The 16,938-nt window shown below is 35.9% G+C and overlaps 1 long non-coding RNA gene across 2 annotated transcripts in view; it reads right to left on the reverse strand.

Annotated features, from left to right (window-relative positions):
• Nucleotides 1–16,938, reverse strand: part of LOC107397542 (uncharacterized) — a 106,767-nt gene that overhangs the window by 67,049 nt on the left and 22,780 nt on the right. For both annotated transcript variants that reach the window (XR_001574629.2, XR_010336291.1), the window contains exon 3: nt 9,078–9,102. This is a non-coding gene — a long non-coding RNA (uncharacterized LOC107397542). The remainder of the gene's footprint in view (nt 1–9,077; nt 9,103–16,938) is intronic.

The following is a 16,938-nucleotide window of genomic DNA, read 5'->3' on the forward strand; positions in this document are numbered from 1 at the left end:
TCATATTACGCCACTGCAGATTACTTACTTTACATCTAATGAAAACTTAAATTCTAAAGCTTTAACAAGTTTTATGTAAACTTAAGGAATAATAACGCCTCTTAAATTATTTCACTCCATACTTCTCCCATACAAAGGCTCTAAATGAACGATAAACATCGTTATGACGCTTGTCATTCCCAGCTCTTTTGTCTGCTTGCGTGTAGAAAAATTTGGCATTGCAGCAAAATTTTAATTCCAAAAGAGTAAAAAGCAAACGATAATTTCCCTACCTTGTTAGTGTCCACTTATTAGAACTAAAAAACAGAATAATTATGTTCTTAAAAGACATTTGTTTAACAATTTGATAGTAGGAAGAAAATGCCTCTTGGATACTAATTACATCAGAACAGTTGTGATTTCTGGAAATGTGAAGTTTTTAATTAATTTCTGACAATTTTCAGTTAGGTGTCCAGCGACGCGTTCGGCGGCAGCGTAATAATAAATAATGGCTCAAAAATAATCAAACTCGATAAATCATTATTAATCAGGCTCGGATCGCATCGAGGGCCGATTCTGCTGGTAAAAACCCGGTCATTGATGAGAGTTGACATGTTTTGATATATGAATTAATGTGCCCTGTCTGATGAACCTAATATAATTATATTGTTTGTCACACCCCCTAATGCAGGCTGATTTGTGGTCATCGAAAATAAATTCCCGGAAACGTCGCGAAAAAATCACCTGCTGGTCTCAAGTTGCACCGCATCAATTTTCATTGGAGGAAAAAGCAAATGAAATCGTTGCGACCGAAATGAAAGTCGGCTCGGCATAGTTAGGAGGTGCTAAAGGGGTATAATGAAGTTTTCAAATAGTGTCGGCTGCAATATCCAAAGCTCGCTGATACCCGAAACTTTAGAGTATCTTCTACTTTGGAGTTTGTATTTGAAACAGCCGGTGTTCATGAAAAAAGCTTCAAGTTCTATTGAATTCCAAATAGCCATCCCATCCCGAATTGGCCAAACAATTGAATTTTTATTTTGGCGGAAACTTTTTTCCAATATAAGAAATGGATTTTTTTATTGGCTTTATTTACGGTAATTACTCGGGAAAAAATTGCTCCAGGTTTTAATTAAAACCAGTCGACTTTTTCCATTCGAAAGTTTTGTTTTCCGGCACAACAAATATTATCATGACAAACAGAGAGAATGTGTGGAATCCAGCAAAGGCACTGTCGAAATTAAACCTTGAATGTTTCGACTTTTAGTTATCAAAACAGGACGTAAAACTTGTTTGCGACTTTTCGGATCTCGACGAAACTTTCACGGCGGTATTTCGGTTAACACAAAATTTTATTAACAGCGGCTCTCGAAAACAAACTCTGTTAATAACTGAATTAAAATTTTTAACAATTTATGGCATCCGAGTAACATTTGTTGCTGGTTCCGCTTTTTTTAATTTCATAAATTGTGTTCATGTAAAATTTATGGCAAATCAATAACTAAATTCAATGAAGTTTTGAATGCACGAAATTTACACAAACAAATCCGAGCTAAAACGGAAATACAATTTTAGAGGAGATCAAATGCGAGATAAGAGAATTAACTGAATGAGGATATTTAAATGCAATTCTGCAAAAGTTTTATTAGGGTATCGAGACCTATAACGTTCATTGTTCGTTTAAAAGTCTAAATAGGTCTACCGAATCACTCTATCCAATTTTGGCCAAAATTCCCTTTTTATAGGGAGGGTAAACGCTTCCTAATTAAATTAATAATTCCGTTTCCTTGAAACTACTTAACATTATTTGCAAACGGACTTAATGCTGTGCATTACAAACGTGTTAATTCTTGTTGATTAAAAAATTGGAGCCCAACGTAGTTTAAAATTTTAATAAGGAAATCTAATTCCGTTCGCAATGAACATTCTGTTCCCTCCTATGACTTTTAGACTAGAAAGTTGCTCCGACTTATTTAGTATGCAAGCCTGAAATCTTAACAAAGTTTATAAAGGGTTTCTGCCAAAATCACCCGCATATAGTCGAGTTTGATACATATCATTATTTACTTGAGATTTATTTGCATATTCAGCCCTTTCCTAACTCACTTAATCAATTATTTATTCTGAAATCGAAATCTGTGTCTCGCCAAACTATAGGCACGAATTCGAGCGTCCAATTCCGGCGATAAATGGATTTATCAAGAAAAATAATGCGGTTGAATGTAGCAGTTAAATTTGTATCGGGCCGTAAATTACGAATGATAGAGTGAAATTAATTGTTAACAATCAGTCCAATTAAGCGCATATCTAACACATAGACATAATTATAAAGTTCAGTTGTACAAGTTTAGAACGGCGTTAAAACATTAATTTTGTAGATTGCAAGGTTTAATTGATATCGCGGCAAATAATTAATCCAGTAACATAATCACACCCAATATTATATTACATGGTGACTGCGGCTGTGGATTTATCATTATCAAGCCTATTTAATATCAGCAGCCGTACGGCATCAGCATTCATCATTTATTAGAATATTTAACTGTGATATATGCCGGAGCTAGGCTGCGACCGGCGAACGAACAACAAACCGACCGACAGATCTGCACAGATTTAATCATAGGATTATAAATGACCCTTTGGTATTTGCCGGTTTACGCTAAGGATAAATTTACGCGTGTTATTACGTTTCATTTAAGACCCATCACGACACTTTTGCGCATAATTAACGCCAGCTTTCATCGACAAGAAAATTTCAAATTAATCCAATTAAAATCCACGATGGTATTAGTCTATTTTGCTGAGCTCATAGAACTTTAAAAGGAGCGGAAATAAAACAACTCCGGATTTTTAGCAACAAAATTATCAGCACTAGCGCCTTCCATCTAGTGATTAAGATATCTATTGAAGTCTGTTCTTTTGACAAATAGGTTTAAATCTTCGAAAAAAGGATTTCAACTACACTGCTAATAAACAAAATAAGCGCTTTAATCCTTAAATATAGAAAATGCTTTCCTCGTTACAATAATTACCCATGGAGGTAAAATATATACAACAAGGAAACACCTTCTATGTCGGCATCTCTGTTAGTAATTTTGTGTTAAGAAATATTCAAGTTAAACAAAAAGTCTCAAAAAAGTTGTTTTCTATTTGAACTTATGATAGTCGTTTACCGTAGTTGAACCATTAAATATTCAATTAAATCAATAGTACAAATGATGTTTGAAATTCAAATAATTGTAAAGATTTGAGCAAATTTCTACAGATTGCAGTGGGCAATATAATTTTTTAAAAGAAAAATACAACTGTGAAGCTAGGAATCTAGTTGAAATTCCGGATAGAGAACAATTCTGAGAGAATAGTGACGTGTGCTTGTCCCAGGGGCCTATTTATGTGTATCTAGTGAAAAAGAGAAAATCAGCTTCCGGCCCAGTTATCTCAAAACTTGTAACTGCTTTACGAAAATGTATTTTTGCAACATTTTCCATTTCAGTAATTCATTTAAAAATTGTTTGTAAAATAACGCATTACTGGATAATTACGCAAACCACGAAACGATTTGTTTTTATTAGTTATCAAAAAAGGTATTGTTATTATTTTATAAAACATTCGTGTTTTCATTGCATTTTAATGTAAAATGTAATTTTTTGTTGCGATATTTTAAGTGAAAAATTACTGCTGTATTACAAAAACAATTACCCTAAGGGAAACTCGGCAAGTCAGGTAAGAATAGGCTGAAAATGAAAGAATGAAAAATTTCGGTGGTGAATAAAGTGGTCTGAAGAGATCTTTCGTTAAAAAATAACACAAACAAACCTCTCTCCAGCCATCCTTTATCTTTTTTCCATTTTTCTTATTTATTTTACATTCAACTTAGATATCCTCTTTGTCATAATAAAATTTACTTCTTGAACAAACCTTTCATAAATCAAGTCCCAAATTCGGTGCTTTTTATTGCGGCGATCGTGTAAAAAACTCAAACCGAATGATTCTCGGACGATATCAACCGTGAAACTCCGGATTCCCGAAAGCTCGCTTGTTACAGTGTTATATTATTCTGAGCTAGTCGAGAACACATCAAACAATTAAAGTGAACTTCCACTATATTTCGTATCCGGGTAAAAGTTAGTCAGACAATAATTAAATGAAACGAATGCTCCATCCTGCCAGCGGTTTAAATTCTCCTCCTTATTGACACAAATCCAAATATTTTGATGAAGTAGTACTTTAATTGTCACAGCCGCGAAATGAGGCAGTAGGTGTGTGTAATTTAGCATTTTGCTCGTTGGGTGGGTTTTACAAAATTAGGTTTTCGCCTGTGAACAAGTTTTTAATATAAATTTTCGTCTTTGTGGACGAGGACCGTTAAAGGGTTGACGTTATGTCGGCCGGAGGCAGTTCGGTTTTTCCCTTGGTACCGGACAAATCGCCGGCAGTCTGCCGGAACTCTCCTGCCGTTTAATTTAAACGTCGTCCTCGTAGGTATATGTGCGAAAGTAAACACGAGAAGAACTCGCAGGAACTGCGCCGAATATTAACCGGAACCCTTTCTGCAATCGAAATATTTATCGTTGTAATTCTTTCGCTGAAACCGCAATTAGTGCACCCGATTACAGCTCGGGGAGTTAAGTTCGGAATTGAGTTATAAATTATCACGAATTACACATTTACCTACAAAAGCCGCGCCTGTAATTATTATTAAAGCCAAATCTTACTCCAATCCAGAGTGCACATATTTTAAATTAGGCTTCGTCCAGAGACGGCACACTCATTTTGGCCCAATTTCAAATAATACGCCACTACAAACTTTTATCAATTTTAATTTTTTAGCACTAAGAAGTTAAATATCTTTTAAAGCAGAAGAATGTTTTTTGTATTAGATTTTGTAAAGTAAAGAATGAATATGTGGACGCAGTAGAATGCGAATCGTAGAAATAAGCAGCGCCGTTTCATAATGCACATAATGTAATATCAAGATTAAAGATGAGGATAATATCTCGAATCTATGGAGCGTACATCCTTTCTAATTAAAATTCGGTCTTCCGCCCCGGCTACTTCAGCTTCTTATTAGTTCCATCCTATTCATCCGTGCCTCTAAAATTCCCATTAGCGCGCCTTCAGTAATAATTATTGTTTCAGAAATTTACAAAATAGCGCAATTGCGTGGAGGAGGCGCCAAAGTGTAAAACGTATGCGCAAGTAGTTGGCATTCTTTGGCGCGTTTGATCGACTAGTTTCTAGGAAGTAACTTTTAGGCTTTGATGGCGCAACTTTAATAAGACCTAGGAATGTTGCCTTGTCTCCTTTATGGCAAACACTTACCACGTTTATAATATAAGAGTGACGCTTTAGTGTGCGGCGAATATCTTAGATTTCCGCCAGAGTAACGTGTCGATATTAATTTTATTATATGGCCAGGACGGCGAAACCGCCACAACTGGCGGCGCAACGGAGACGGCAAGAAATGGAAGAGCGGCTGAATGGAGTTATTGCAGATAAAACTTCTTAATGCGTCATATCCGCTTCGATCATTCCGAAAGTCTCTTAATTACCGTCCTTTCTAATATACCCACTTACTGCCAGGATCGCGCGTTTTACAGGATGTTGGCAGTGTTTATTAGAACGCTTTTCTCTTCTTATAAGTTGGAAAGCTTTAATAATAAATGTTTTGAAACGATTCGCTAATAAACGGAGAGGAAGGCAAGCAAACTAGCAATTTCGCCGGGAATGAGCGTTATCCATCTCCAAAAATCTCTTTATTATATATGTCAAAGACGCGCTTCTGAAGCGATATTGTGAGACCCGATTCATGCCCATCTACTATACACTGGCTTTGTTCCTTTGAGGTCGCAAACGAGGTTGAGATGCTCGAGATAACTGATTTGTGGCGGTTGTAAACAACTTTTCAGATCAATTCGGCTTTATTCCCATCGATAATTTCACTGTGCCACAATAAAAACCTTAGCAAAATAGTTACAAATGCGCCACAACTTGCCAAAAACTTTTATGTAAAAATAACCAACTAGTAAACGACTAAACACTCTGGTTATATTTTTTTTTTAGTTTAGTTTAAGTGAAACTATAAAAAAATGTTGCCGCAATGTGCTAAACCGCTTCTAAGCTTTTAACTCATCCGTCACTGCTATTTTGAGAATTTTGTAGATTTTTAAACAAGAAACTTTTTTTTAACGTAATAGGTCTTTTCAATTTCCTATACCAAAGTAATGACTCTTTTAATATTAAGTTCCAACGAAAACTGAACTTGTAGGTTCATCAAACTTGAGAATCTGTATTATTCACTTGTTACAGAAACCATTTCCTCTTTATGAAAGAACCTTTAAATGCGACTAATTAATTATTATAATTATGTGAATGAATTAATATTTTTCAATTACTGGTGTTTTTTCCAAAGTGTTGATTAAATGTGGTTATGATATTTAAAAACTGTTTAATACGTTTGCGTAGATTTAAGCCTGCAGAGGTGGAATTTATGTTTGCGTTAAAAGTGATTTCGGCCGTAAATAGCGATGTTTCTTTTCGGGAGCCGCAATACCGCTAATAACCATATCCAAAGTATTGCAGTGAAGAAATGTGAGGATCTGGGGTAATCCTAGCAGCAATAAAGATTTTATGAAGTCCTAGATTCGACCTTTGAAAACACATTTCTTTAAAAGCAACGCTGCGGAAAAGTAAAAAGTGGTTTTAGTGAAAAGCTCAGTAGTTTTCAGTCGATATAATTTCATGGCGATTTCGCTAAAGTGCGCCATTTTAATTCGCGTGTTTGTGACAGGAAGTGGTGACATAAAGCGAACATGTTGGCAAATTTATCACCGCCACGCCACGCACACCGAGTTGACTTTTTCGTTAATCACAGCCGATCCTCGAAAGAAGCAACTTTCCGAAGAAAATCTCGTGTATAACTTGCGCTATAAATTCAAACGGGAAAACAATATCTGTCGTGTAAGTGTGTTTGGTTCATCCCTTTATATGCAGCTTCCTGTTCCAATATGAAGTCCCAAATAGGATGTGTACACTTTAGGGAAATAAGATCCGGGTTCTAGGAGTCGACGGTCTCCTAATTCTGTTACCCTTTCATCTTTCCCTCTGTCGGTGGTGCAGCTTTCCCGAGTTTGCATCAAAACTCCACTCTTAAACGAGAGTGATAGAGAATGTGTGGCGTGAATCTAATTTGCAGGATCAAAAGCTCTCATCTGTGTGTCTTAGTTGTAAGCAGAAATTCACTCCCGACTCTTTATAACTTCCACTAAAGCCGCGCTCACGTCTTAATTGATTCGAATAAACCTCAAATCATTGCAAGGCTTCTTTATTACTCAAAACAAAGCCAATGTTGACCCTATTACGATGAGCACACAACAAACATAACGTCCTTCTTAACTTTTAACTATTTTGAAGATTATGAAAATATTTGTTTATTTATAATTACACCCGAACAATTTTTCTAACTTTTAGTATTCCCTGTTTAAATTTTTTTAACTGGAAATATTGAGGTATGTAGGTGTGAGTACAATTCCGAGGTGCACACAAAGGCTGAATTCTTGGCGTGCAAATCTATTAAAGGGAATAAAATATTCGAAATATCCGAGTTTAATTAATTTATAACTTTGATTCTTCTAACTAATTCCGGCGTTTAATTCCTCCATTGAATGAGTAGGAGCAAATCTGCAATGTTCCGGTATCCAGAGGCGCTTTTGTAAAGAATTCATTCCACGAATTGCTTGTCTAGACAATGCAGTAGTTGTTTGCAAAATTAAGACAGTGTAAACGTGTTAATTAAAAGTAGGCATTATATTTTTCCCCGGGTTCTCGAGAGTCGTTAAACGGTCTGCAACTTCACTAACATAATTAACTCGTGCATTGTGCATAAAAATATGCGATTATTAATTACTTCAGACGTGCTAAAAACACCTTGCGTACTTTATGAATTTATCGGGCCCGTCTGAGATAATAATATTTCCTCTTTGTTTTATAACGAAGCTAATTTACTTTCTAATTAAAATCAAGAAGTTGCATGGAAAAATATTTATTAGATCTGCAACGACTGTGCAAGTCTCTGGGAGAATGGGAAAGGAACAGCCAGACTTAACCCGAATGTAGATGAAGGAAATTTCACTTGCCCAGTTTAATTACTTAAAGGATTACTTGAGGTTGCAATAAAGCGCTGTCAGATGGGTAAGTACCTATCAGGAACGGGCTTGAGGGGGTCATTTCGGCGCGATAACGATCCTGTCGTAAGCAATAAACTCTAATGGAAGCTGAAAATATCAAAAAATGCCCGGTAGATACATATATAAAAGACAAAACGTCAGGCTTGAGTGTGCTTTCTGCTGAACGCTCTTGCCTGCCTTGGGGTGCCATCCAGGCACATAACCTTGATATCACATGACCGACCACAGGATAGCGTGCATGAACTATATTTTCATAGTTTGCTTTTATTCCACAAACAAGATGAGATTACAGACTTGCAGTCGTAAAACTATTTTCCTGCATAAAATCGACCGACTCTTTGTGATTTATCTAGATTTTGCTGCTCGCTTGTTGTCTTTACGAAATATGTAACATAAAGTGGCAATAAATGGAAATCTAGGCAAACAAATGTGCGCCAAAAGATGCACGAGTACAAACTCAAGTGTAGGTACAAAAATTGGGTCATTTCGATCAGTAAACTTATAATTATAATTGTGCCATGTTCCTTCTGAAATTGTAAAGGCTTGACAAAATTTGCGTTAAATCTCCCTTGTAAGAATTTTTTCTCGAGTTGTAATTAAACGAGTCTTGATCGAGGCGACCCTTTGAAGTCGGACGTTTAAACTGTAACTTTAAAAAAGAAAGCGGCCCCAAAAAAGTTTAATGTCTCGTATAAAAACCCAAGGAACTGCTATGCAGAGAAAGTCTGAATCATGTAGGAATAGAGACAAAAGCTCGCGGGGTTGGATCGGACTCTAATGACTTTTTGATCACCATCCATTGTTGCAGACGGGCCATTTATCAAAAGTTTTTTCTAAAGACATTTTCTACGATGAATTAATTGAATTTAAGTTATTATAAACATATTTTTCGTCCAAAAATTAATCACTTACCGAGTCAGCGCGCCAGCTGCAAACCCTGCAACAGAATAGCAATGATAGGTGAGTGAAATGCTTTCAACAATATTATTTTGGAAAAAAAAACGTCCGATTGAATTGAATTGGAATAATAAAATCGGTGAATATTTCTCGCCTGACCTACTTGGCAGCTTTATCACATGTTATTGAATGCTTTTCATATTATATAAATTACTTGCTAATCCCGAAATCCCGCCATTAAACTGCTCGATTAACACAACAACAAAATTGCCATCGGTATAAATGTATTGCCTCCAATGAAGGGCGGCAAAATCCCGAATCGTTCGACTAAAACACGGTCCAGCAATGACCGCTTTCGTATATGCTGTTAGCATTTCGACTAAACACACGAGAACTTTAATTCCTATTAAAATGTTTACTTGGACAACACTGAAATCTCCATCCCATGCAGAAAGACTAAATTACAGAGACGGAAACTATTCCCAATCGCCAACAGAAAAACTCCAACATCGAGTTTTGGCGAAATTATTTAGGATTAAACCCGACTGTCTAAAATTGGTGTAAATCCCTTCCATTATCGACATTTTGTTAAAGCATTGGAAAATTATATGAAATTCGCGATTTAACATTTACGCCAAACACTTAAAACGCTACATTTGCTACAATTTGAATAAACACAAGTGAATAATGTTCCCATTATTATCACGAACCAAATTAGTGAATTAAATCAATTAATCGACGAATTCACTCTTGTTAACAGCGACATAAAATACAACCGGCGGTTTTCAAACCCACTGATGTCTGTTAAAACAATTTTAAATTTTTGCATAATATGCATTCATTTAATGTATTTTGTCGCCATTTTTATAAATTGAACTCCATTGTGGTGGAATAATTAACGACATGAAATAAAAACAATAAACCGCCATAATAATATAGCGCTTGTCATCTATTTGTCATAATCGCCTATTTGTATAGAAATTTCTCATTTGAAACAATAACGTTAAAACATTGTTTTTGTTAATAAACCACTTTTTGTTTTGTATTTTCATCAGAACAGATTCCCGATTTTCAAAATTCAAAAGTTTGGAAAGTCACACGCACTTTTCAAACACAAATAATTTTCGTCAAACATATTTTAGCTTTTAAGAAAAAAATTGGAACCTTATTTTGTGACAAGGGTAATTGGAAGTGTATTCAAGTAAAGAATTTTTAAGACCAATAATGTTCAAAGTTGAGAAACATTTGTCGTAAACTTTTTCGAACACATGTGTAACAGCGATCTTTTATTCACTTACAAGGGCAAAATCAATGGTTTGTTTGGTTATAAACTTTTATTTGTTTTAGAAGGATCCAATAAGTGAAATGTATCAAGAGAAAACTCTAAAGAAAGTTTTTGCAGCAGAGCGTAAATCCCGTCCTTTTAAATAGGTATCGTCCTGTTACTTTATTAGAAGTTAATTTAAATTTTTTAACAATAATTCGGTAAAAGCCTCCATGTTCCATAAAACCCAAAAAATGCACTGGAAACGTGAAACATGTCACTTGTCACAGTGTCGTGCATTTCGAAACAGGAAAAGCAAAAATATCGCCAACATTTTGCCTAATGAGTCCACCTGTCGGCCTAGCAACAAATCAAAAGCACAGGCTAGATTGCAAAGTCGCTAGATCCACATAAATTTTTCCACTTAATAAAACATTCATATTGAGCTATAGCTCCAGAAAACAAAGACTAATGTTTGAAATTGGCCAGATTTCGCGGGCAATTTAATAATTTGCAAGCAGCAATAACCACAGTGAGAAGCAGGAATGGACGAGAAGGCGAGAATGCTATTGTTCAAAATTTAAAGCAGCCCACATGTCAGGGAGTGCAGCCACCGCAACGATTTTTATTGTGGCGCAGCCCTGAACGAAATTATCATTTTTTATTCTCATTTTCGATTAATTTCTGTTCAAATAAAGTCCCCTTTTAATGTGTATCATTTACATTCGGTAATTAAAATGTTTGTTTAATTGCCGTCGGAGGTTCGGTCATTTTTACATGGAAACAGATACCAAGCCAAGTTTTTTACGGCGGCCCGCACAATCGGACTCGTTAATTATGCAGATAAAGGCAATAATAAAAATTTCGCTAATTGCGTTACTCGACTCTCAGTATCGGTCTCTAACTTGCCGAGGCAATTACAACTTTAAACTTGCATCTCCAGGACAGCCACACATTATTACAAAAACCCATAGAACGGGGATCTAACTAGCACCACCAATTTACATTCAAGTGTTACTAACTTACGACTCCAATAAATACTTAAATAAACAAAGGTTTCACAACGATTTCACTCTATTTGGCATTTGGAATAATAAATAAATCTAAGTTCTGAGCTTTTATAATTTTTTTAAAATGTATTTTCCATTAGAGGTTGGATGTTGGTACAAAATTAGCAAATGTGACTTTACACTGGTGTAGTAATAAGGCTTGAGGCTTACAAGGAAATTAATTGTTTTATCAAGTTTCCACGTAGATGATGTTAAGCTGTAATCGATGTTGGGGATGGTCATGCAGGTTGTTAAGTTTCTTGCTGCAATAAATTGTGCTTTGCGCGTCTCAAGACGATTACAAAATAACTGATTTCCTGATAACTGGTCGAGTATTAAGAGTACAAACATGAGTTTTTTGTGGGCCTTGTTGAGGCACTTTATTAGGGATAGGGTGAATTTTCCATAAGCAAAATTTCCATTATCGTTGTCGTAAATTTTGTGTAAATAGATATAGCATGTGCTTTAGTCGCCGTAATGATAATTTATTAAACGTTATGGCAATTAAAACGCCATTACCTAGGTTTAATTAAAAAGGTGAGTCGCCCTGTAAAAGTTAATTTCAGAAGGGTCCGGAAGTGTTCCACACCCTTAGGAAAGGCCGGTATCAGCAAGACGGTTATAACTCAATATATCTCAATTCGAGTACCTGGCAACGTCCCAGACTCTTAGCTTCGGCTATTGCAGCATTTTACTCGATTGAACCAAGTTCACTATAAAAGCGCTCAAACGGAAACTCAAATATTTCCACAATTAACAACAAGGACAACGTGACTTTGCCTCTAATTCGCATAATTATGCGAGTCCTTGCGGAATAAAAAGCCTGATTTAAGGAGCAGAGCCTCCAGTGACCGGTTCGTCTATGCAACAATGTTGTTATTTACGAGGAAACGTGGTCGTTTTTTAATCCCGTAAAGAAGGGAGTAGGTGGGAAGCGGAGCACTAAGGGGGCACTTTCAGATATTGGTATCGAGACTCCTGCTGCTCAGGCTATTCCAATATTTCATTATCATCCAGAGATGTGACCCATTTATCACACCCTTCTAACGACCATCCGATATGAGATCTTATTTTCAAGCTCATTTTTATGCGCCCGATATTCATCCACCTCAGAACGAAAAATAACAATCACGTCACCTCGCATAAACCCCAAACATTATTTTATCTGATAAACGCAAATGGACGCAACAAGGGTCCACCAAGGTTATTTTTCTCGTACGATCTCGAGATTACTCTGCCAAATATTACAAATTACCAAACATAGCAGGAAAAATTGTTTAATCATGGCTTTGGTGTTGGACGAAACAGCGAGTCAATAATATTTCCTCGTTTTAAATCTTTTGTTGGGGCAAAATCTGGGTCACCCATCTCCAAGTTGGCTCAAGCACTTTCTCCCTGAAGCGCTCCTTTGACGGGTGCGGGCGAATGATCGCCTGATATCGAAAATTACGACTTAATTAATTTTGTCAATGCCGGACAGTTTGGAAAATGGTTGAGAGTCGCGATGGTCCAGTGCCCAATCCAATCAGAGTTTTGTCCGCTGGTGTAAGCATTCATTTTCATCAGGACATTCAAACTCGGTTTTATTAAACACATCTCGCACGTCCAAGCAGATTTCCGTTTTCCACGTTATGACCTATCAAAATAAACTCCGACTCCTTTGCGTGCCGGAATAAACGATTTCTTTCGTAGAATGGAAATCAAAGTTTTCTATTGTTGAGAGTAAAACCGGGCTCTATGAAAGTTATAACTCTATTCCGAAAAGTTATGCTGCGTCTTGCTCGTACATATGGAACTGTTTTTAAATAATGATTTATAAAAGTGTTGTAAAATCGTTTATCATTTTGAAATAAAACTTGGATATCTTTATGAGCGATCTATATTCGAAACGCTGCTTTTATTAGATATCTCTAGACGATTGAGGGCGGTCTTGATATAACGAAATTTATGAGTATGACTATTAGCTTTACGGGCGTTTTACTGCCAAAAATAAAAGGAATTAAATGAAAGATAAATTACGGACACATACGACATACAAAAAATACACATTTACTCCTGCTCCTTTTATGTCCAATATAGAAAAATCCGTGCGTTTCCACAAACACACCAATTCTGCACCAACCTCAAAACTTACTTTTTTCCAAAAATGTACCTTGAAATTTCCTTAGATGCAACCAATTATAATAAATAATAAATTAATCCACTAGGTGTTTGAGAATGTTTATATGGTTTAATCGTCATTTTCAAATGAATATATCACAAAACGTGGCTACAAGCGTGCAAATTTCTTGTTTGAGTAAACAAATTGATTGGTTTTTCTCTTGAGGACGTCGGAGTCGTTCTCGAGATACATTTTGTGGAGATATATAGCCTGACCTTGTTTGACGTGTCTGTTATTGACATGTGACTAGGTTGTGAGTTCTGATTGTATCTGTTATAGTGGGTGCTGTTGTAGAAATTCTATTTCATGTTACAGTCCTTTGGGGAGCCAGGAAACACTCCTCTGACTTCCTTTCGTCGAAGTAAAAAAGTGAAATATTCATACATATGAAACGTATCGATTCGTTCCGAATGAAACGAGCGCAGTTTTCACTTTTATTGAATAGAAAAATGTAAAATTAGATAAATCATCTTGCGACTTTGTCCAAAGTTATAATTAGGATTATTTCCTGATGACAGTCGGAATAAAAGCAAAAGATTAACCGCGTCGCTGTCCCCTTTACACTAAAGTTGATTTGACGTTTGAAGTTAATTTGGCGGAGGTCGAGAGACTCGAGGGTTCGGTCGTTGGAAATTTAACAAGAGCAGTTCTTTAGAGATACGTTAACTTAATGACTATTGTAGATATCAATTTAATCTTTAGCGGGATTAGAAAGAATTTGAAGGAAAACCAAGAGAGTAGATTAACGTTATTCACTAAACCAGATGGACGACTCGAGAGGTGAAGTGGCTTTCGCCATTTCTAACAAGGAAACACAAGCTATTACAGTTCACATCCTGATTCAAGTTTACTCGAAGATATTTCGCCGCTCCAATTATTGGATCACAGTCGTTCAATTTCAACAACCAAAACAAGTTAACCAACGTTGGATTTTCCTTTACTTCACACAAGTTTATGATTTTCCTACAGTTTACACTTTTTGTTCACGTATAATCTTTATTAAAAGAAATTTCATTTCGGTCGACTCGTAGCTGAAAATCTGTAATTACGGAATGTGAAAATTGAATCGTCGCGGCCCCCGAGAGCTTTTGCCTTTCTACGTGTCTCCGTAGAAACGAGATGAGCTTTGTTTCATTTTAATTTATGCAAACGGTAATATCGGAGAGCGTCTTATCGGATTGCAATATTTTTACATTTTTATATGCTGAACTAGAGGTTGAACTGCATCAGGATTAGATGACATTTTGGTTATGGAAAGCGATCAAACTAAGCCTGTGTAAAATCCTTATACGAAAGTTGCTTGGTTGAGAATACCGAGACCCTCGAGACAATCAGTTGTCTGTATCGCCAGAGCTCCATCGTTTTGGGTCGTTTTCATGGCACTCGTGTAAAATCCTCGTCTCGTCTAACTTCTTAGACTCATTTTCTAGTTATCTCGTTTAATTATTCATACGCTTGTACAACAGGAACTAAACAAAACACTAAAATTTCTGCTTCACTTAGTTCTACATGAAAATAATAAAATTTACCATGAAACTGTTCTCCCTTCTCTTTAAATTTTTTATTTCTTCAATCAATACATATGCATTCTTTAAGAGACTGGCCTTTGCAACTGAATTTGTGAGCTACTTTGCAAGACGTTTTCTTCAAAACTTCAAATATGAAATAAACAGGCGGCTTCAGATTATTAATTCTCCTCTGCCAAAATGTAGTATGTTTAGGAGTTTTGTGTTACTCTTATTTATAATACATAAAGGATATGTTCTGCCCAGGTCACGTCCTATCACGACGTGTCACACTCTGAGTGCCATTATCATAAATCATAACGTAGTCAGCCATGACTGAGCGTGATGTAATATTGAATGAGAAACCTGATACAAAGCACTGCCTAATACTGAAAGCTGCGTATGAGGGTATAACTCACGCACAGATCAGCTCCTAATGAACTGTCTTCTAAATTAAGCTCAGGATAATCATTAAAAGTAATCAAAATACTAGTAAATAAGATTTTTTTCGCCTTTGTTTCCGAAATAATTTGTTTACAGAATAAATCACGATGAATATTTGTAAACAGAAGACCTACTTTTGAATGCCCCTGTTAATTAGTAAGCCACTCAATAGCACACTGCAATATTTCGAACAAAAATGTGTTAAAATGTGCACTTGTAGTACAGTTGAGTTTCTTTAGCATTACTTTAAATCACATTCAATCATATTTTTTATATGTATTTGCCCTTGGTTACTTCACACTTTCTTAAAATATGTTATACCTATTTGAAAAAAATTATAAGCCAAAATATTTAAATGCTCGGAAAAATTAATATGTATTGGCTTCGTTAGCTACTTTATTTTGACGAAGTTTATTTGTTCTGATTTATCAATCAATGCTTAAGTACTCTTCTAATAACTAAGTCTCGGAAGTTTAGAGAGAGGTGCTTAATTTTTATGCTTTGGGTTTCTAGAGCAAACAAAGTTCCTTTCGAAGCAATTATCTTATCGTAATCGATAAGAGGTGGAAGTCTGTACGTGTAAATGACTCGCTAATAGATACTAGGAGTGGTATATTGGCGGTAGCAGTTTCTCAGAGGACATTTTAATTTGGAAGCCAAATTGTTGGATCGTTGGTATAATAATGGGAAGTAATAATGAAGGAAGTTTGCAACGGTTTGTGTATGTGTAAACTTGGGAGTAAATAAAACGTTAATCTCCGAAGGGTGCTCCGCTCAAGTTCCTCCATAAACAATGAGTTATACAACAAAATCAAACTATTAAATATGTCAGCAGTTACTACGTTAAACTTAAATATTCGTACATGAATTTGGATTCCATGTAAATTTCAGCAATAAACTCTACTTGAGAGTTCTAGACTCGCGAATTCGTTCCAAATGCCAACGAATGGGGGAAATGAAACAAGTAAATTTATTATATTAGACTCATGCATGCGTGCACTTGAATTTATATAGCAGAAAATTGCCTTAAAAATTTCTTTGCAAACGGAAACTTTGAATACAACTCCTCGAATAACTTTTTATCTTCGCATTGATAATACCTTTCGAATAAATTCAACGGGCGGCACTTCAACAACTCGTATTAAGGCCGTTTTTTCCTTCTCATTGAAACGGATAATGTAGGCCATCGAAATTCAGTCGCTATTGTAAATATTGGATTTTTTCATTAGGGTGCCTTGTCTTTCCGTGTATACAAAGTAACGTATGTCATCAATCCGCAGACATAATTCGTCCGGTGCTGCTAGCAAGTTGAGTAATTAAATTTTTGACACGTATTCATCCTTTTCCCTCTAACACATTACCCCGAGTCATTGTTTCGTACCGTTGCGCAAATTTAATTTTCATTCGTGGACGTAATACTTCATGTGTCGTACACATGACCAAAAACGAATTG

Source organism: Tribolium castaneum, chromosome 1 (genome assembly GCF_031307605.1).
Source record: "Tribolium castaneum strain GA2 chromosome 1, icTriCast1.1, whole genome shotgun sequence".
NCBI lineage: Eukaryota > Metazoa > Arthropoda > Insecta > Coleoptera > Tenebrionidae > Tribolium > Tribolium castaneum.